Genomic DNA, 23,526 nt, shown 5'->3' with positions numbered 1-23,526 from the left:
TCATAGGCAGAGCACCAAAGTGTTCTGAGGTAGCCTGACACCATGCATGGGGTACAATTACATTACCTTAAGTGATCTCAGTGTGGCCTGGTTGGAGAAAATATATAAGTACGGTGTGTGCTTTGTCCCTTTGCCCAGGATTGCTCATCTCTCATGATAGTAAATGTTGCCCAGTTGCAGAGAGGCTAGGACAAAACTGAACAAGTTCCCAGAGGCATGCCTTTTCTGAATCACTTCATTCGAAGGTTGTATACTTACTAATTACTCTGAGCCCTACTTGCCAAGAAATAACAATGCACAGCCAGCATTGTTCTCAATGGTGAAAAACTGAAACCATTTCCACTAAGATCAGGAACAAGACAAGGTTGCCCACTCTCACCACTCTTATTCAACCTAGTTTTGGAAGTTCTAGCCACAGCAATCAGAGAAAATAAAGAAATAAAAGGAATCCAAATAGGAAAAGAAGAAGTAAAGCTGTCACTGTTTGCAGATGACATGATACTATACATAGAGAATCCTAAGGATGCTACCAGAAAACTACTAGAACTAATCAATGAATTTGGTAAAGTAGCAGGATACAAAATGAATGCACAGAAATCTCTGGCATTCTTATATATGAATGATGAAAAATCTGAGAGGGAAATTAAGAAAACACTCCCATTTACCATTGCAACAAAAAGAATAAAATATCTAGGAATAAACCTACCTAAGGAGACAAAAGACTTGTATGCAGAAAACTATAAGACACTGATGAAAGAAATTAAAGATGATACAAATAGGTGGAGAAATATACCATGTTCTTGGATTGGAAGAATCAACATTGTGAAAATGACTCTATTACCCAAAGCAATCTACAGATTCAATGCAATCCCTATCAAATTACCACTGGCATTTTTTACAGAACTAGAACAAAGAATTTCACAATTTGTATGGAAACACAAAAGACCCCGAATAGCTAAAGCAATCTTGAGAACGAAAAATGGAGCTAGAGGAATCAGGCTCCCTGACTTCAGACTATACTACAAGGCCACAGTAATCAAGACAGTATGGTACTGGCACAAAAACAGAAATATAGATCAATGGAACAGGATAGAAAGCCCAGAGATAAACCCACACACATATGGTCACCTTATCTTTGATAAAGGAGGGAAGGAAACACAGTGGAGAAAAGACAGCCTCTTCAATAAGTGGTGCTGGGAAAACTGGACAGCTACCTGTAGAAGTATGAAATTAGAACACTCCCTAACACCATACACAAAAATAAACTCAAAATGGGTTAAAGACCTAAATGTAAGGCCAGACACTATCAAACTCTTAGAGGAAAACATAGGCAGAACACTCTATGACATACATCACAAGATCCTTTTTGACCCATCTCCTAGAGAAATGGAAATAAAAACAAAAATAAACAAATGGGATCTAATGAAACTTAAAAGCTTTTGCACAGCAAAGGATACCATAAACAAGACCAAAAGACAACCCTCAGAATGGGAGAAAATAGTTGCAAATGAAGCAACTGACAAAGGATTAATATCCAAAATTTATAAGCAACTCAGGCAGCTCAATAACAAAAAAACAAACAACCCAATCCAAAAATGGGCAGAAGAACTAAATAGACATTTCTCCAAAGAAGATATACAGATTGCTAACAAACACATGAAAGAATGCTCAACCTCATTAATCATTAGAGAAATGCAAATCAAAACTACAATGAGATATCATCTCACACCGGTCAGATTGGCCATCATCAAAAACTCTAGAAACAATAAATGCTGGAGAGGGTGTGGAGAAAAGGGAACCCTCTTGCACTGTTGGTGGGAATGTAAAATGATACAGCCACTATGGAGAACAGTATGTGCCGCCAACCGCGGCGGGTCCTCAAAGTGTAGCAACGATCGATGAGAGGGGGTAGGGAACTGAACGCACCAAGTTATGGGATCAGAAGGGCACAAGCAACTGATGGTTGCAAGGCAAGTTTAATAACAAAGCATAGCCGTATATATACCCCTAAAGCAGGGAATTTGCTTAGTCACCATCTTATCGGCATCAGCTGGTTAATTGGCTTCTCGGCTTAGTCACGCCTTATCGGCATCAGCTGGTTGATTGGCTTCTCGGCTTCTCCCCCAAAAGCACCAATTTCCCCTCCAGGGTTGCTTTTCCTAGCTTTAGGGAACAACCAGGGACTCCCAGTAACTGAGCAGGTCCCTGGAGCAATTTGGCTAAAGGCCATCTCCTTTTTTACGTTCATACCATAAAGTCCAGGATGCATACCAAGGAGAGTACAATCGGACCCTGAGGCTTATGAGGGTCTTAATGGCGCCTTCCTCAGAGGGCAATGCTCGCCACATTTCCCCCTCTTTTATTTTTTAAAGCTTGATAATGCAATTTCAACCCATACACCTCCTGACGAAGAGCAGCGAGACGGCCAACAATAAAGCGTAATAAACAAGGTAAGGCAATTAACATCAACAATACACATGACCCCACGGTAATCAATCCTGTGAGTCCATTTTGAAACCAATGCATTGGGTTTAACCATTGAAGCTGATCCAAGAGTCCTTGAATTAATTGTTGGGGCCCGTCTTCTTGTAGATGAGCTTCTTGAATTGCTTGTATTTCCGCATTAATTTTTTTGTATGTCCAAACTAATGTGTCCATCAGTCCATACACTTAAAAAGTGCATTTTTACTTTGTTCCAATCCCAGTCAGTTTCATTATAAGCGTGTTGAGTCACACAAATCCAAGTATATTTAGCATGGCAAATCAAACGCATTTTCAATTTTAATGCCATAATTTGGTCTCCTAAACCTATGAGAGCATTTTTTAACTCATCAACCTCAGTTTTTAGTCGAGTATCAATATGACTTTGTAATGCTAATGCAATACTGGTATTTTTAGACAATTGATTAACATAATGTGCTTGTTGTACAGTTTTACTTAATGCTAAACTGGCAGTAGTGGCTGTGGCTGTTAAAGCGGCTAAGGCTAATATGCTACATATTAATATTCCAATGAATCGTTTAGGTCTTTTTAAAGCTTCAGATAATTCTAGCCAAGCTTGCATGCTAGTACTATGATACCATGGTTCAGAAATATTTACAGGCAGCATTACATAGGAAGGTTGTTTTAACATCATAACAGAAAAAGTTCCTTTCATAGGCAGAATGCAAGTACTAAAAATACAATTCTGACAAGTTATATTATATCCTAAGGAACCAGAAGTAAACTCAATCTGTAAATCTCCTATTAGCAAGGCATATGAGGGTGTAACACAAGTAATAACCGGTTAAGACAATGCAAACTTCCAAAAATCCCAATGCTTATAAAAAACCAAACTATTATTAGTAACAGAAACTGAAGAAATTAGAATGGTACCATTATTATAATTTAAGGTGCACCAGATTTGAGAATTCAAAATCAGATTGGGGAAAATCAAAAGGAAAAAATGAGGGAAACTTCAAACTTGTAACAGCTTTAACTACCTTTAAACTATGGCCGGCCAGTAAAGTCCCTTGTCCTCCTACATATACTTCAAAACAAAAATAGTATCTTTGACTTTGCAGCTTCTATTAGAGCTCCACTTTCAGCTTTATGATTAGACCCATCTTTGTTGCTGTAATTACCAGTCTCATTCTTTCCATTTTTGTTATTGTTGCCCTGTGAAATCATTTTTTCTAGAACAGCAAGAAGATGTAAAGCTTTCTCAGCTTGGTAGGTTAATATATACAGGTCTACCAACAAAAAACACACTGCTTGGGCAAATTTTTCTTCAGAAGGTTCTATGAACTGATAAAGTTTTTCACCAACAGATATGGCTTCTGTATACTGTCGGACATGATACAGGATGACTGCTTGATTGTAATACAACATACTGTTTTCAAGATCATCTAGTCCATCCATTTCTTCAACAGCCGAGTGCACCTGATTCTTCAATTGGTTAAGTGTCTGTCTTAAACTATCTGTTGTTATCTGGTTACTTTTGAAAAACTCAGCTACTGCCGTATTCAAAATTATTTTATAATCGTCTTTGTTTATATCTTGTAGGCAGGCAAGATGTTGCAGACAGACATCATAATTTCCAGCTGTGAAAGCCTGGAAAGCACTGGTGGACAACTCCTTCTCTTGATCAGTGATCTCAGGTCGGTTCTTGGATACTTTGTGTCCCATATTTTTTTACTTCTGACTATCGCCCCGAGTTACTATCAACTTTACTATGTGGCCACACTTTCACTCTTCACCCCGGGGATTCACCTACCGAGATTCAGATGTCCCTCTTGTCAAGTCCCTGTTTGGGCACCACTTGCCGCCAGCCGCGGCGGGTCCTCAAAGTGTAGCAACGATCGACGAGAGGGGGTAGGGAACTGAACGCACCAAGTTATGGGATCAGAAGGGCACAAGCAACTGATGGTTGCAAGGCAAGTTTAATAACAAAGCATAGCCGTATATATACCCCTAAAGCAGGGAATTTGCTTAGTCACCATCTTATTGGCATCAGCTGGTTGATTGGCTTCTCGGCTTCTCCCTCAAAAGCACCAATTTCCCCTCCAGGGTTGCTTTTCCTAGCTTTAGGGAACAACCAGGGACTCCCAGTAACTGAGCAGGTCCCTGGAGCGATTTGGCTAAAGGCCATCTCCTTTTTTACGTTCATACCATAAAGTCCAGGATGCATACCAAGGAGAGTACAATCGGGCCCTGAGGCTTATGAGGGTCTTAATGGCGCCTTCCTCAGAGGGCAATGCTCGCCACAAGTATGGAGGTTCCTTAAAAAACTACAAATAGAACTACCATATGACCCAGCAATCCCACTACTGGGCATATACCCTGAGAAAACCATAATTCAAAAAGAGTCATGTACCAAAATGTTTATTGCAGCTCTATTTACGATAGCCAGGACATGGAAGCAACCTAAGTGTCCATCAACAGATGAATGGATAAGGAAGATGTGGCACATATATACAGTGGAATATTACTCAGCCATAAAAAGAAATGAAACTGAGTTATTTGTAATGAGGTGGATAGACCTGGAGTCTGTCATACAGAGTGAAGTAAGTCAGAAGGATAAAAACAAATACCGTATGCTAACACATATATATGGAATCTAAAAAAAAAAATGTCATGAAGAGATTGGTGGTAGGATGGGAATAAAACACAGACCTACTAGAGCATGGACTTGAGGATATGGGGAGGGGAAGGGTAAGCTGTGACGATGTGAGAGAGTGGCAGGGACATATACACACTACCAAAATTAGATAGCTAGTGGGAAGCTGCAGTATAGCACAGGGAGTTCACCTCTGTGCTTTGTGACCACCTAGAGGGGTGGGATAGGGAGGGTGGGAGGGAGGGTGACACAAGAGGGAAGAGTTATGGGAACATATGTATATGTATAACTGATTCACTTTGTTGTAAAGGAGAAACTAACACACTATTGTAAAACAGTTATACTCAAATAAAGATGTTAAAAAACAAACAAACAAACAAAAAAGAAATAACAATGCAGCCCAGGGACAAAGTTTACACTAGAGAAGGACTGTCATCTGCTTTCATTGGATTTCAGCAATTAGTTTCAGCCTATGCAAATATTTCTGAAATATTTGTTATGAAAAATGAACTGACTTAACAGTTAATAGTAAAGGCAGTAAAACTGAATATACTGTTTGCTTTTTTAATATGTTTCTCTATTTAGAAAGCGGTACATAAGCCATGAAATTTTATTAGTCCATAATGTATTATAAACAGACAATTCATGTGAACCTTAAAAGGTTTATATCTTTCTTTATTTGGACTCTAAGTTTGTTGGAACTAAAAAAAAAAAAAAAAAAGCATGTTTTCCAGTTATATTTCTGGTTGAGTAGGGGAATGGGAAGCAATGACTATAAGAATCTATGAGATCTAGAGTTACCAGATTGGCTATTACATATGAAACATTAAATCAGCATCTGCATTTTTTCTCATGTGACAAATTTAGCTAATAATGACAAGTACATGCCTAAAATTGACTTGATTCAACATGTATAAAATTATACATATATACACATATATATGTATAACTGAATCACTTTGCTGTACACTTGAAACTAATACAACATTGTAAATGAACTATAATTTTTAAAAATGGAAAAATAATAATAAAAATTTAAAAAGAAAAGCTTTCTTAAAAATTCAAAGTTTGAAAGGATAAAATGAAAATTAAAAATGCTCAGAGACAGCAATTCCTTGACCTGAATCTATCCATGATTTTACTGCCACTCTAATACTTTTCAGTTTACTAATCCCAAAGGGTTATACAAGGCCCAGCAACCACAAATTTCATGTCTTTTTGGCTCCCTCTTGTGGCTGAACTCTATATTAACTTCTTACCTATAAATCAGATTCCTAACAATTCTAACAAAGGTAAAAACTAATGTTTTCATTAATGTTTTTACTTCAGTGCTGTTGGTGTTTTATTTTTATCTGAAAGTTTAAAAGCATGCCTTTGTAATATATACAACAAACTATTTCAAAGAGCAAAAAACAATATAGTAGAAAATAATTCCTCTAAGCCAAGGGTAAATTAAATATTCCTTATCCCAAAAAGAGACATAGGGAGTAATTTTATTAAGAGTTATTTGTAGATTGTCATAACTAACCTCTCTCATAAAATTCTGATTAAAAATTTTGTTGAGGGCACTGGGGCATTTTCTATGAACCTTTTAAGAAACGTAACAGATTCTTATTAGATTGAATAACTAGGTCAAAGGCAGGGAAATGGGCCAAGATGATCTGTATGAATCTTTTCAAACATTACTATTCCATATTTCCTACTTTTTTCTTTGTTTAAATGCAACAAACTGTAAGTGGATTTTAGTCTATTTGTTTTAATTTTGTTGTTTTGGTCTTGGTTTCTATAATCAATTATCTCTATTGAAAAAAAAGGAACACTTGTTTTTCTTTAAGTTCCCACTTTGGAAATTTTTATTTTGCATATAACTCATTTCCACTTGAAAATGTTATTTGATCTCATATAAGGAAAAGAAACCTCAAACTTACAAAGAATCATTTCCATAGACGTCACTTTTTTTTGTTCTGTGACAAATAATAAAATTGTTCAAGAGGAAGCTTTCTGAAAAGAAAGAAAAGATTAAATTGAACATCTTTTTAATAACACAGTGTAATGGTGAGATAGTAAGAGATAAAAATAGACTAATACAACGATGTATATATGGTAATTCAGTATATGAAAAGGTGGCATTTTAAATCAGTGGAAAGAGTTTACTTTTCAATAAACAATGCAGGAAAAATTCACTAGCCATTTGGAAAAAAAGATTTTTATTTCATATTACTCACAGAGATAATTTCAGATGGATTAAAAATCTAAAGAATTAGGGAAAAGCATATAAATATTAAAAGAAAATATACAAGAATATGTTTTTTTCTTAGTGGTAGGGAAAACATTTTAAATAGGATTTTTAAAAAGTCAAAAATCAAAAGGAAGTTTGATAACATCAAGTGAAAAACTTCTGAAGACAAGACAGCATAAAAAAGCTCAAATAAAACAAAGATTGGAAGAAATGTTTACAATAAAGATACATAAGGGCTTAATATCCAGAACACAAAGAACCAATAAGAATCTATAACTAAAAGACAAGCAATAAAAATGGGCAAAGAATAATAACAGAAAAGGAAATATAAACAGTCATAACATAAGAAAACATAAACGTAAGAAAAAAGTACTTAACCTAATCAGAGAAATGCATTCTGATAACCATGATAACATTTTTATTCATTAGATAGGCAAAAATTATACAGTTTGATAATATAATACAATTGGCCAATAGTATGGTGAAATGGATACTTTTAGACACTATCATGAGAATATAAAGTATTTGGGCTATATCTACTAAAATTAAAAATATTCATATATTGTGACCCATAACTTCGACTTAGGATTTTCCCTAGAGAAACATTCATTTGTGTATTGAGCTCAAGGAGGCCTGTACAAAGATATTTATTACATTCAGTTAATACAAAAGAAAAAAAGAAAAAGAAAATACAAGAATGGCTAAATAATCTGATGCATCCATATTGTGGAACACTGTGAGAAATTAAAAAGAATGAGATAGATTGTATTTACAATCTTTAGATTGTAGTTTTAGGTTCACAACAAAGTTGAGAGGAAGGTAGAGAGATTCCCGAGCACCCTTTACCCTGCACATGCTTATCCTCCCCCATTATCAACATCTCCCACCAGAGTGGTACCTTTGCTAGGACTGATGAACCTCCACTGACACATCCTTATCACCTGAAGTCCATAGTTTACATTAGCCTTCACTCTTGGCGCTTGTGATGTTTTAATATATATTGCAGTGCTGAACTATTCCTCGCTGCTCAATATCTTTTGAACAGCCACCCTGTATCTCATCTGCCCAATGTAGATTCCAAAAAACTTGCTTTCTCAGCTTTTGAGATTGGCCCTAAAGTATGAGGGTTATTCATACCCCCACAAGAACGCTCACCAACAGAACCCCACACTGAGGATGTTCGTAATTAGGTAGATAATACGATCAAGTCTGTGGGCATCTGCCAGGCTTTCTCCAGTCACCCTGGTGCTTGCTCAGTGGCTTCATAAACTAAATTATCATGGGGGCAGGGGCAGAAGTTCTTATTTATGGACTCAGCAACATGACCTCATCAAAACTGACCTGGCCACATGTGAGTTTACCAGCAGAAGTTACCAACCCTAAGTAGTTCATAGAGAAAAGTCTCTCTGGGTGTACTGGTCAGCCAACTGGTGGGAGGCTGATTACACTGAACCCCTTCCATCTTGAAAGATGATTTATCCTCACAGGACACTTCTAATTATGGATTTCCCTTTCCTTCTCATTTCACTTCTGCCAGTTACATCACCAGTGGAATGTAATTGAATGCCTTATTCACTGCATGCCATCTTAAACAATATTACACTTGACTAAGGTAGTCAATTTATTACACAAAAAATAAGGCATTGGTTGAATTTAAGGGTTCACTGGCCTTGTCATATTTACAGAATGGTAGCATAGCCTACTGACAATTCAGCTATGGCTGAATGTTATCCTGAAGTGTTGCACATGTTGTGAAGCAGTGACCAATAAATAGTTTCCCCCATAGCCAGAATGCATGGTCTAAAAAGCAATGGGGGGAAGTGGGCGTGATGCCTCTCACTCTTATTATTACACTTGAGGAAATCTTTACTTCCTCCCCAGCCACCTTGGGTTTTGCTGGTTTAGAGGTTAAGGGAGAAATGCTTCCATCAGACGACACAACAATGGTCCCATTGAACTGGAAGCTGAACTGATGAGGTTGTAATCTGGGGCTCCTTATGATTCTGGAGAAAACAGCCAAGAAAGAATTATTCCAAGTAGGCTGGGATGATTGATCCTAAATATCAAGGGTAAGAGGATTGCTGCTATACCATGCTGGGGGAAAGGAGTATTTCTAGAACCTAAAGCATCTTTTGGACACCTCCTAGCATAGCTTCCAGTGGCATAAAATTAATAGAATACTGTAGTATTCTATTACTGCACACAGGCAGAACCACTAAGAGCTTAGATCTCTCAGGAACAAATTTGGGGCTGCCCTACAAGGTAATGAATTCCTACTAGCTAAGGGCAAGGGAACTTGAAATGGGTAGTGGAGGAAGGAAATTGTAACACCAATAATATCCTCATGACCAGCTGTAGACTGCAGTCACTTCCCATATTTCCTTCCTTGCTATGTCCTGTATACATACATATATATATAAAACTTTTCTTTATTTCCTCTCCCTTTTCCTTATTATTTCATACAGGGTGTGTTGGCGATGGTTTACTTTATTTAATGCCTAAATGTGGACTATCAGGACAATATTATGACTGAAATAGAGAGGAGTGACCATCACCAAGTGATCCCGGACTTGGAGCTGGATGCAGGAACTGATGAGACTTTGGATCTCCCCTTTTGGGGAGGTGAGTGCATTTTCATTTGTATGAAAAATGTTGCATTTTCTTACACTGGAGCAGCAATTCTCAAACTTTGCTGCATGTTAGAATTACCTGAGGGATTTTATTAAAATGCATATTCTGTTTCAGTAAATCTGGGGTGGGGTCCAAGATTTTGCATTCACCATTTTCTAGGTGATGCTAATGCTGCTGGTCCACGGACCACTTGTTCAATAGAAAAGCATGTTACTGTTGTTGCTGCTATTGCTTAAAGTGACAGTCAGCTGGCACTGATGGCTATCTAACATCTTTACCATATCCTCTGTACATTTTGCTAGCTTCCCACATTTTGAACACCCCACTTCCCTAGGTAGCATCCAGAAAATCCACTTCCCAGCCTCCCTAGCAACCAGGGTGCAAATGTATACCCTAAGTTCTGCTGTCATCCACATCTGCACTAGACTTTGATTTGAATGTGAGTAGCCTCAGAACACAGGCTTCAAGTGGGGCATCCATATTGCTCATAAGGTAGAATCAGAGGTGTCCACTTTTAGCAGAGGCACTTCCTTGGATGAGGCCAGTCCTGGGAATGAGTCTGGCTATTATTTCTGGAAGCTTAGCAATTAGCCTATTTCTCTAGCCCTCCTACAGTTTTGTGAGTTAACCTATTATCCTCTAATAACCTCTTGTTAAATGAGCCAGAATGGATTCTGTTATTTGCAACTAAAAATCCTAATGCATACAAATGAGTAAGTTGTACAATTAAAATTTAATTTAAAAAAGGGACTTCCCTGGTGGTGCAGTGGTTAAGAATCTGCCTGCCAATGCAGGGGGCACGGGTTCGAGCCCTGGTCTGGGAAGATCCCACATGCCGCGGATCAACCAAGCCTGTGCGCCACAACTACTGAGCCTGCACTCTAGAGCCCGCGAGCCACAACTACTGAGCCCACGTGCCACAACTACTGAAGCCCGCACGCCTAGAGCTCGTGCTCTGCAACAAGAGAAGTCACCAAAATGAGAAGCCTGTGCACCGCAACAAGGAGTAGCCCCCGCTCGCCTCTAGAGAAAGCCCACGAGCAGCAATGAACACCCAACGCAGCCAAAAATAAATAAATAAAATTTTAAAATTCATTAAAAAAAAGAGAGGAGTGAGAGAAAGGGGCAGAAAAAAATATTTTTAAAAAAAGAACAAAAGTAGTTTTATTAGAAACATGAACTTTAAAAAAAGCAAATGTAATTTGGTCTAAATGAGATAACGTCTATAAAACACTTAGCACAATGTGTGGTATATAAAAGTTCTTGATTAATGCTGCTGTTTAAAAAAGATATTTTCTTATTTTTATGGAAGTGGCACATCCTTATTATAAACATGCAGTAAGTACAAAAAAAGCACAAGTAACCTCATGTAGAACATGATTCTAGATATCTCTCTAAAAAATAGATGTAAAGAAGTAAAGAATGGAGAGATGGACAGCTCTAGTCAGAACTAAAGTTTCAAGAACTGGATCAAAGTTCATGCACTTTCTAAAAGAAAATTATTATTTTTTGTTTGTTTTCTGGCTGTGCCATGCGGATTACGAGATATTAGTTCCCCAACAGGGATTGAACCTGGGCCCTCAGCAGTGACAGCATGGAGTCCTAACCACTGGACAACCAGGGAATTCCCTAAAACTTTTAAATTTTATTAGCATCTAACAGATGAAAAGGTAAACCTGAAGGAATTCCTGAACTATAGATAAAATATCTCTTTATTACATAGATATAATTTTATACAGATATTTTATAAATTTAAGAAAAACTTTTTGAAACATTTAGGATTTTGGAATCATTATCATTTTTTAGATAATATTGACTCTCAGGCATGAAGGATAAGATGATAAACCCAGTTTCACTCGCTTCTGTTTCCTTTCCCTGATCTCCCCATTTTGGTTGTTTACATAATCTGTACTTTGCCAGGGCTTATAACATTATTGTAGAACACTGGTTCTACAATAATAATTTTCCCTCTACAGGGGAAAGTTCCCACTCCTTCCAGTCAGGGAAGTGCCCATACCCAGGGGCTTCTGCTCATTTCCTGAAGTCATCACTGCATTCCGGAAGAGCACACATTCTGCAGAGCTTCATCTCTCTTGAAATCTTGCCGTTTTAAAATAGAGGCTTCTACTCTTGAGGCTTTTTGTCTTTTCTAATAGGATTATCGACTCAATCTTTTAATCGCTTCAAATTGGAGAATTAGCAGATTTTGTAGACTCACCTTGCTTCAAGATGCATTTGGAATGTAGGGGTGGGGTTAAGTATAATGCCTCTCAGCCAATAGTGTGGCTTCCCCCTGTACTCCCAACACTTAACAGGGAGAGTTTGAAAGCATGTGTGGGTGATTTCATTTTGGTTGTCACAATGAATGCAAGATGCTACTGGTATTTATAGGTAAAGGGCCAAAGATGCTAAATATCTTCCAATGTGTTCAACAAAGAACTGCCCTGTCCAAAATGCCATCTTGAGAAACACTTAGGAACTGGAATAAACTACACAGAATTATCTTTCCTTGGCACATTAACATTAATGGCATAATTTTATGGCATCCTTTTATTGTTTGGGGGCTGCTGGTAAATTTTGTATTTGTTTCATTTTTTAGGCGATAGTAGTGGGATATTCTGTGATCCTATTCCCCACGGGGAATGGGGTGAGTTGTATCACAACACCCATCAAAAATCTCCTCCAGGGAAGGTGACAGCGTGTGGTTATGAGAACAAGCTTTTACAAGGGCCAGAGGAGGCTTGACCGGTCAGAGAACTGAAAAATACTGTTAGTTTGTTTAAAATGCTCTTCTTGGGGAAAAAGAAAAATATTGTGGTAGAAGTTATTCCCTGTTAGGAAATAAGATAAAACCTACTCTGTAGTTGTTTGCCAAATGATTTACATTTTATCAGAAAATATTTATACTTTGTCTTAAATATATTTTTAAGAGATAAATATGCCAAAATGATAACATTTAACATAAAAGGGTGTGAAGAGAATCCGAATACATTAACCTGCTTTTCTGAATCAGGGATGGCTGACATTTTATTATTATTATTTATTTTTTATTTTTTATTTTTTTGTGGTATGCGGGCCTCTCACTGTTGTGGCCTCTCCCGTTGCTGAGCACAGGATCCGGACGTGCAAGCTCAGCAGCCATGGCTCACGGGCCCAGCCGCTCCGCGGCACGTGGGATCTTCCCGGACCGGGGCACGAACCCATGTCCCCTGCATCAGCAGGCGGACTCTCAACCACTGCACCACCAGGGAAGCCCCTGACATTTTAATTGGAACAAATATTTCCTCTCCCAGTATCCTAGGGCTGCGTTCAATAAGATACTAAACACAAACCTCTCATTTCAAGTTGGGTTTCCCTTAAGAAGCTAGTCTTTTGCTTTCTTTTTATACACTGGAATTCTGTGAGTATACTTCTAATTCTTTTAGAATATTGTGCATTTTTTTAATATACAGATTTTGGGGACCAGGGCTGTAAACTCCCTAAGGAGCTATACCCCTAATCTCTAGACCAATGCTTGCTATACTCAAACTACTGAATAAATGAATAGCTTGAATAAGTGAATGAATGAATAGGTTAAAAGAATGTGGGATTTGGAGTTAACTAAACCTGGACTCAAATCCCTGTTCTGAAACTTCATAGTTGTCTGACCCAAGGAGAGATAATGAATCTCTTGGGTCTCTATTTATTGTAAAACCAGGATAACAATACCTACTTTACAAAGATACCATAAATCTATATTATTATTAGAAAGTAAGTTCCATGAGAGTGGGGGCTTAAACAAATCTGTTGGATGAATTAATGAACTTGAAGTCCTATCTATGTGTCAATATTTGCATCTTTCCAATTGTACTTTTCATTTGTCTGCTTTTTATTGCTTTATTGAGGCTTTCGTGAGGCTGCCACATGTCCCAATTGTTACTGTTTTTCTCTCTAGCTGCGGCTTGTCTTTCCTGATTTATTTCTTTTAATCTAGTTAGCTAGATTGTTAGTACACTGGGTAACCAGGATTGGATAAAGCAGGAATAACCAGGCTCTGTGTGGAGAAGGTTTGATGAATTTTGCTTTGAGTAAATTTCATACTTCTTAGTAGTTAATGTGACATCTAATTTACTGCTTAGATTTTTTTTGTGCTTTCTCTTCAGTTTTAACCTGTACTTTGAATAAACTTGCTGAAAGAGTAACTTTAAAACTTATAAATGATGACTGAAATATTTTAATACTTGAAAACAATGCTCAGTAGATTCTAATTGATAAAAAAATTAGAAATAAAAAGTTAAGAACATCTGGGTGACTTCCTTGGTGGTCCAGTGGTTAAGAATCTGCCTTCCAGTGCAGGGGACATGGGTTCCATCCCTGGTTGGGGAACTAAGATCCCACATGCTGTGGGGCAACTACTGAGCCCGCGAACCACAACTACGACCCAATGCAGCCAAATACATTAATTAATAAAAAATATTAAAAAAAAACACGAAAGTCAAGAACATCTGTAAAATTAGGCCAGCTATTTGCTCAAGCCCCCCCCCCAAAAATTAATTTAATCTCTCTCAGGAGCCTTCCTATTTAGTTTTAGATAAAATGTGATTAGCAAGGGAATTAAATTAATCAAAATTTCTGATCACATACTTAAACATCTCTAAGGAAAGCAAAGTCATTTATAACAGATTTTTTTACTGACTTCACAATTAGAAATTGTATAATTAGTGTTCCCATCTGTGTCTTTTCATAAATAGTAAAATTTTGGAAGTAGATTTAAGTTAACAAAGGACTCACAATAGAAATTTAGATAATCGAATAATAATGACCTCTGTGTGAGGGACTGAAAGTTTATTTACCTTGGCCAGGTTTCTCCACCAAATCCATGATGCTGGTGTCCTTTGCCCATGACATGAGGAGGTTCACATTTTGGCCTGTGTTCCTCAGGGAGTGAAATGGGTATTATGCCACCATATTCCCTTTCAGCACCCCACGGAAGCCTACATCGTTGGAGTGACTCCCTGAATTCCTGATACCTGGGAAAAAAGAGAGACTTTTGAAATAGCTTCCGCATGGAATGCTATGATCTGAATGTTTGTGTCCCCCCAAATTTTTATGTTTAAATCCTAATGCCCAGTGTGATGGTATAAGAAGGCAGGACCTTCAGGAAGTGCCTAGGTCATGAGAAGCCCTCATGAATGGGACTAGTGCTCTTGTAAGAGAGACTCCCGAGGGCTTGCTAGGCCCTTCTACCACGTGAGGATACAGCGAGAAGAAGCTGGTCAGAAATACATATTCTCAGGCTCCATCCCAGACCTAGGAATCAGAATCGGGGGTGGGTAGGTGGGTAGAGCCCTGTAATCTGTTTTAAACAAGCCCTCCAGATGATTCTTTTGCATGCTTAAGTTTTAGATGCACTGATCTGTTCAACAGTTACCTTCCATAGAAAACAGGTCTCCAATAGTCCCACCCTTTACAGCTGTACCATTCAGAAGGTTGGAGACATGGAAGTTTCCTAAATTTGGCATGTAGAGCTAGTGTGATGTTGAAAACTGGTAGTTCAGATACTTTCTCTGTTCTTTCTTAACAAGGGAGTGAAGGGCAAGGATACTTACTCACTGTTGTAACCATGTTTTACAGGAAGTACTCAGTGGATGTCTGTTAAATGAATGCATGCCTGAGTGAATGAGCAAGGCCAAAGAGACTGATTTGTTTCCTGGACTGCAATTTATGACACAAAATGAAAGCTTCAGGCTAGGGAGAAGGCCTCACAAAACTCTTAAGAATATCTGGCTGAAGATCTGCATCCTAATTAGGAAGGATTTAATGTCTTCCAGTTTCCACTAATGGCAATCTGATTTGAACTAACCTTCCCACTGAAAATAACTAAAAATGCTGAAAAAGCAGCTTTGCGGTTGGTAAACATGTGGAGATGGGGGGGAGGTGGCGCCCTCAGACCTCATGTAAGTCTGTGCCCCTTCCCACATACCTTGCCCTTCCATCTGGCTGTTCTTAAGTTATATCCGTTTATAATAAACCGGTAATCTATCACCAAAAGATGAACAGTACAGGGTTCTAGAGAATAAAGAACATTGATTCATCACAGTTTCCACAGCACAGCAAAAAGAGGACAGGTCATTTTAATAAGAACTCTGGCACACTCACCACGGAATCCCCAGGATATAGTATAGTACCCTGCAAATATATGGCGCTCAACAAATATTCACTGACTAGGTGGTTTTCCTTGAGAGCAGACAATGACATGATAATCTTAGAAAGGGAACCAATTGTACTTTGGGTTAAATTTTCTTGGAGAAGTTGAATTCTCTTTTTATTTGACTGTTTTGATTTGCTGGGAGAAGACAAAACAAAACAAAATGCTGAAAAGACAAAAAAGAAAAGCATCTTCTAAAAAAACAACTAATTGTTAATAAGACAGAAAGGGATACCAGGGCTCCATAAGAGGAAAAACAGGAATCCAGAGAGGTAAACAAGCACAGAAGCCACTTTTGCCCTTAGGGCGGTGCTGATTCTGGCCAATTTTTGTTTTAAGGGTTTTGCAGGGTGAGGGGCACAGAAATCAGCCAGGTGAGGAACTGAAAGGACACCATCTCCGCAATAAGCTGGGACCTTAAAAGGCTTCCCTCTCATGTTAAAAGTGAGTCAGGAATAAACCAGCTCTCTCGCCTTCTGCCCAAGTTTGCACCTGTCCATGACTTGAACTTAGATTTAAGTGGTCTGGGATACCTCCTGTACATATATATGCAAGACCAACAGGATTCCCTTCTGGTGGAAGGCTTCTTGTGGGAATCATTGTCTAGGATGAGTTCTAAAGGATGAGTAGGACTTATCTAGGTGCAAGAGAGGGAATACCCTAGGCAGGGAGGAATAACATGTAAAAAGGCCTAGAGGTTAGAAAGGTTATGGAATTGAAAATTCCTGACAGTGCTGGCTCCAGAATCCTTCTTGGGGAAGGACCTGCTTGTTTTATAAAATATTTTGTTAGGTCGCTTGGTAAAGAGACAGAGACTCTGCAAGTACGGGTGTTGCTAAGCACTCAAGCAACCCAAGATTTGTTAAGCTGCTCTGCAGTGGAAGGGGTTTGGTTTTTTGCTCTAGAGAGAGGAAGATGAGAGGAAAGGGACGTAAAGGGAGAGGAAGAAAAGAAGCCAGCAGGATGGTAAGGGATTGCATTGGGTGAAAAGCCAGTGAGAGAACTCCGGTGACAGCTGGGCTAAAGAAATTTTTAAAATACAGAAGCTATGGCTAATAAGGGGCTTTTAGTTATGTATTGTATGGTGTGATATATGATTCTTCCTTTTGACCCCTAACTGATTAGTGAAATTTACCAGGCTCACAAATGCTCTGTATGGATGGGGTCTTTGGAGGAACCTAAAAAATGACTGAGTTTCACACCTGAGTCAAAACGTTGTTGAACAGAATCAATATAGGTGGAACCAGGAACCCAAAGTCAGTAATGACCAACCCCCCACCCCCATCCTGGGAATTTGGATAAATTTTGAGGAAGGCTTTGGATTTCCAGAAGGCACGGAATAAAGATTTGAGTGGAACTTATCTGGATCTTAAGGGCTGAGAAGACAGAGTTGAATTTTGGGTTATATCAGTAGAGCTCTGTGAGAGGGGAAGCAAGAGAGGAAGACAAGGACAATATCCTGCACAGCCTTATGGGCCCTTTGGACTATACTGTCTGAGCAATGGGGAGCCAGTTAGAAACATGGGAAGGGAGCTCAGAGAGAGAGGTGTGGACTGTAGAGCTGCTTTCTTCTTTGTACCAGGATAGCTCTTGGCTTCATGTAATCCCCCTGTACATATTTGCTGAATGAAATGAAGGAGTAACACTTGGGACTGTCTTATACGTGGAATGCATTAGCTCATAAAGTCACTAGACAGGGGTTGCACTAGATAGGCATTGGCAAATTATGGCCCACAGGCCAAATCCAACCTACTGCCATTTTTGTAAGTAAAATTTTATTAGAATGCAGCCATGACCATTCATTTATATACTGGCTATTGTCTATGGCTGTTTTCACCCTACAACAGCAGAGTTGAGTAGTCTGACCGAGACTATAGCACCTGAAATATTTACTATCTGGTCTTTTACAGAAGAAGTCTGTCAACCGCTGCATTAGCTAGTGAAGGAGAATCTGGTGACCACTGATTTGGGGTGCTGTAGAAGGGATGCAGGTATTCAGTTCTCAGACCTCTGAGGTATGATCTATGACTGTGATCAACAGCCACAGTTTGGGAGGCATGACAAGTGAAAAATAGTTAAACACATTTGATTAATGACAACCTAAGCTTTAATAAGTTTTAAAAAGTTACATATAAATTAGATGAGTTAATTTCTCAGCATCTGACCCTCATATATTACACTAGCCTAGGAAGATGAGTCAGTAGCATATGTTAATCAGTCATTTGGGTTGGCATTCATCTAAAGCCAGTAAGTTGCAGGAAACCATTTAAAATAAAAGGCAAAGCAAAAATAAGTCATATTTCTCTTTCATTTTAGGGTCTTACATTCCCTGCCCTGCCCTAGCTTTAATATTAACAGAATTTATAGAAGGAACTAATTAAATTAAATATTGAAGTTTTAGGATTAAATAACTTCATAGCTTAAATAATACGTCTCCAAAGCAAATAAAAATAATTAGTGCTGCAATCTTTAGCCACATAAAATTAATGTTTACTTGTTTTTGTGAAAGATACATTTCCTATGGATGAAACAATATCTTGCTTTGGAGTCACTGTACAGAATTTTGACTCAGGGGGGCTGAATTTTGCCAGTAATTATTGAAAGACATGATTAAAGGAAAGCCTAGAACAAACATTTTTAGACAGGAAGCTAACAGTCAAAAAAAAAAATTCAGGAATCAGAAAGCAATGGGATGAAGCCAGAATCAAAAATGGGAACTTATATTTAAATCTTAAGCAATTCTCAAGACACTTCCTTAATTGATGTTTATTTTCCTAATGGACTAGGGAACTTGCTAGAGGTAAGGAGATGTCAACTGAATGGAAAAAGAAGGTAGGCGTCTGTGATTTTGAGTATCTGTACCTGCCATTCTTAAATTTTCAATGGAAGAAATACAAAAGAATACCACCTGCTTATTAATATTTTTAAAGGAGAGCAAGTAATTATACATAATAGTGACTAATATAATTGTTCCAGAATATACCAGTGAAGAAAGTAACTGAAGTACAAAGGTTAATTTGCCCTTGGTCATTGGGTAAGCCAGAACTGCAATCCTGGTTTTCTTTTTGTTTACAGAGCTTTCTGCTAGCCCAGTGGTTCTCAAAATAAGCTGAAAAACTTCTAAAAATGCAGATTCCCTAGACCCAACTCAGACCCAGTGAGTCAGAATATTTACAGATAGAGCTTGAGAATCTGTATTTTCAGAACACTCCTCATGTGATTTTGATGTGCCTGGTTGTCAAACCAATGCTGGTTAACAATGGAGTTAGACTGTGTTGCCTATTCTGGAAAGAAAAAAAAAAAAAGGTGGATGTGAGGATATAATTTTGCATCTCTGTAAAATTGCCAAGTTAGTTTAAAATACATTATAATATTTTAAAAAATCATCCTTTTAAGTACATCCATGTTTAGAAAATTAAGCTGCTGAGAGCTAACACATGCTAGGACTCATGTTCATCCTTACCATTATGAAGGTAATCCCTAAAAGCCAGGAGATTTTGTTTTTCATTGTTTTGTTTTGTTTTTGAGATACCTTGAGGTTTGAGCTGGGAGCTATAGACCCTGAACCTGGTCTGTAAGAAGTAAGCCTCAGCATTGATAGGGCAGAGGTACCAATATTACCCTGATGACAGTTTCCAGAGCAGTTCAGAGGAATACCACTGAGAGAAAAGAGAACTTCTATTTCTGTAAGCTGCCCAGCTGCTTTTTAAAAGGAAGTTAAATGGAGGGGTTCTGAGAATACATGATCATCCTGGCTTTACCATTTGGGGACTATGAAAGGAAAAAGTTCACATGGAATAAAATGGAAAGCAAATTTTATTTATTAGGAGCTAGGAACATGACTGTACATAGATATTGCTTCAAATAATACCTTATTATAGTTTATAGGTAATTGAATATAGGCTGTGTTTAATTTTGTAGTCAGTTAATGAAAAGCAATATTTTCTCAAAGATGTTTCTCTTAGATTTCATGCCAGTTAAAGGGTTTTGGAGCCAATTACTTACCAACCATAGGACCACTTATGTAGAGGGGATCAAAATTTCAGTGAAACGCCTATACAAGTGCTTTTGAGGGCATAGTGAGTTCAATCAGACATGGCAGCGCTAAATTCCTACTCAGATCCCTTTTGGCTAAATATAAAACCTCACATTGCTGCTTTTGATCCAGGGACAACTGCCCATCCCCAGATCACACATGATCTGCTAAGGGTTTCCTCTGACTCCAGGGAAGCCCTGTCTAATCTGATGGTCCTCGGAGCTGAGTAGGAATTTAGGGCTCACAGCCACTTTTGGGAATCAGGTAACAGCAGGTGCAGCAGGGACTGAGTCAGTAGAAGTGAGCTGAGCCCTCTTTCCCACAAATATGAAAATATTTCTTTTCATTAAGTGAAAATAGCAGTTTACAAAAAATATGTTGAATATGATCTTTAAATTTAAAAACTGGAGAGGACACATATTGAGATATTAACAACGGTTATTGTTTCTGGGTAAAGGAAGTACAGAGGTTTTCTTCCTTGTGCTTTAATTTCATAATTTTTTCCTTCGGTTGGAAAAATGGAAAATTTGTTTTCTTTGTGGATTTCCATGATTTCTATATTATTTATATGGAAATGTGTTAGTTTTTGATTAGGGGGAAAGCTATCTTTTTATTTTTTCATATAAAGAGTATGTTTACAAATTGGAATAGATCGATGGAAGTCTGATCAAGACAGTGAAAGCCTCGATGCAAGAAGAAAGAGTAAAGTCTGTTGAGAACCAGTGTTCATCTGGCAGAGAACTTAGAGACAGCCAAAAGAATCTTTAAACTCTTGAGGGCTGCTATCCTGAAGATAACAGGATATTTTGCATGGCTTTAGAGGGAAGAACCAGGGTCAGCAGATGGAAGGAGGAAATATTCTTAGTAGAAAGAAAATTATCTAATAATCAGGTGCATTAATGTGGTAGTGATATCCCATTTTGGAAGTGTTTAAACTGAAGCCAGGTCACTTGTCTGATTTGTTAAGAAACGAATTTTTCTTTTTTTTTTTTTTTAAATTGAGGGCTTCCTTGGCGGCGCAGTGGTTGAGTCCGCCTGCCGATGCAGGGTACATGGGTTCGTTCCCTGGTCCGGGAAGATCCCACATGCCGCAGAGCGGCTGGGCCCGTGAGCCATGGCCACTGAGCCTGCGCTCTGCAACGGGAGAGGCCACAGGCCCACGTACCGCAAAAAAAAAAAAAAAAAAAAAGAAATATAATTGATGTATAACATTATATTAATTTCAGGTGTACAACATGATTCAATATTTGTATATATTGCAAAATGTTCACAATAAGTCCATCCATCACTATACATACAGAGTTTTTTCTAATGATGAGAACTTTTAAGATCTTTTCTCTTAGCAAATCTCAAATATACAATGCAGTATTATTAACTATAGTCAGCATGCTGTACGTTACCTCCCCATAACTAATATATTTCATAACTAGGTGTTTGTACCTTTAGACCACTTTCTTAAGTGAGAAAGACTTCTTAGATGAGAGATTTGACCAAGTGAAATTAAAAAACAGACAAACAAGCAAAAGCAAGAAAACAATTACACAGGCTATTTTTCACCAAGGATTTTGGGATTTTTTTTTTTTTTCTTAAAATGATTCAAATAAATACAGACAAAAAATCTGGCACTCAGATCTTGGAAAATTACTTGTTTGTACCTGTTCCTCCATATGTAAAATGGGGGTAAGAATAGTACTTATAGGGCTGTTGTGAGGATTAAAAGAATTACCTCATACAAAGCATTTGGTACAGTGCCAACACACAGCAATCACTCAGTGTATGTTAGATGCAATTTTAAGCATAATCTGCAATTAATGTTTTACAGGAAATTTGGTAAAGCAGAAGTTTAGATAGCAACTCTGAATAACAGATTCTAGGAGTATTTCTGAGCAAATGATATTAGCAGATGATAAGAACCCACTCTACTCCTCTTTATAAAATAAAAAAAGTTTGATTAAAACATTAATTTACAAATGAAGGAACTGATCATTCTAGAGTTCTAGAATGTGGTAGATGAATTTGATGTTTGCCTTTTAAAAATACACACTAACTTTTTACTTTTTGCCAAGTTCCTAATGGATGTGGACACTTCAAGGTTTTTAGTTAATTGTCAGGTTATGCCTTCCCTATGATGTGATAAACAGAAGAGGCCCATAACCTTAAATGTTTTTTCCTCACATAACAAAAATACACTAATATATTAAAACCCTTCTTAGTTGTTTGCTTTCTCTGGTTTTTGTTTTACCTGTCCTCTGAGGCAGTTGGGCGAGCAGCTGTTTGTAGTGGGGTGTGCAATTCATTAGAGTAAAAGGTGTCTGATGGTATGTCAGCTCCTTCAAGCTCCCTGTAGCAGTAGGGCCTGCCATGAATTACCTCCATGCTTCTTGGCTAAAAAGGCACAATCTGGAAAAAGAAAAGGAGGGCACACTTGGTTAGGGAGTCAACTGACTTGGTTGCTATGACACTGACCCTCCCTCAGGGCAGGCAGGAAACGAGCTTTGTACTGCTAAATTGTTCAACCCAACGCTGCATAGAAATCATGGGCTTCCTTCCTCAGGGAGGGCCCTATCTGTGGACCGTTGGGTGTCATGGCAGTAATAAATAGCAACTTAAGTTCTATGGAAATGAGTTTCAACGGAAACAAATCCACAAAGTGGAAGATGTTCTAAAGTAGAGTCTCCACACTAGGTGGATGACATGTGGGCCCATATAAGGCCTCTACCTCACAGACACTGACTGACATTCGAGTCTTGCCTCAAGTTTAAGCATAACTATTCAAGAAAATTCAGCTGATCCTCCCCCACCCCCAGGTCTTTTTAAAAAGCAGGGAAACTCATCATCCAACGGAATCAACAGCTGTGCTTCTAAAGCCTTCAGGGATTCTGAACGAGAAGTTCTTTGCAGAGAGGTGGAGAATCAGTGGTGCAGTATGAGCGGGACCCCAAAGTGAGAATCCCACCCCTTCCTGGGACTTGGAGGGGGAAAGCCAAAGATGCACCTGGGCAAGGACCGCTGAGGCCTAGGCTCCAGGGCCAATCGTCAGCGCCCCGCCCAGCGGTGCCTCAGGGGTTCGGACGCACCTGGGACATCAGCCTGGGAACCGCAGGCGACCGCGCCTCCTCTACCCGTCCCCAGAGTTGGCTGGCTTCTGCGGGGCGTGGAATTACGCCGTCGTCTGCACCTGCGGCCCGGGGGAGCTTGCTTGCAGGTGCGGGTGAAGGAGAGAGAGGCACCGCAGGCAGGCCAGGGGTGGTGTTGAGGGTGCCTGTGACGCGACCGTGACCGTGGCATTAGGTAAAGCATTCTTGCGGGGCGGCGGGCTTCGGGGAGGCGGGCAG

General features: G+C 38.6%; 1 long non-coding RNA gene across 1 annotated transcript; it reads left to right on the top strand.

Annotated features, from left to right (window-relative positions):
* Nucleotides 1-3,835: 3,835 nt before the first annotated feature.
* On the top strand, nucleotides 3,836-9,946 carry LOC136794786 (uncharacterized). The gene is made up of 3 exons (XR_010841995.1): nucleotides 3,836-3,936; nucleotides 4,045-4,139; nucleotides 9,803-9,946. It is a non-coding gene; the product is annotated as an uncharacterized lncRNA (long non-coding RNA).
* The last annotated feature ends 13,580 nt before the right edge of the window (nucleotides 9,947-23,526 follow it).

The sequence above is a fragment of the Kogia breviceps genome, chromosome 9, assembly GCF_026419965.1.
Source record: "Kogia breviceps isolate mKogBre1 chromosome 9, mKogBre1 haplotype 1, whole genome shotgun sequence".
NCBI lineage: Eukaryota > Metazoa > Chordata > Mammalia > Artiodactyla > Physeteridae > Kogia > Kogia breviceps.
Note: the sequence above shows the minus strand (reverse complement) of the source record. Positions and strands in the feature narration are given on the sequence as shown.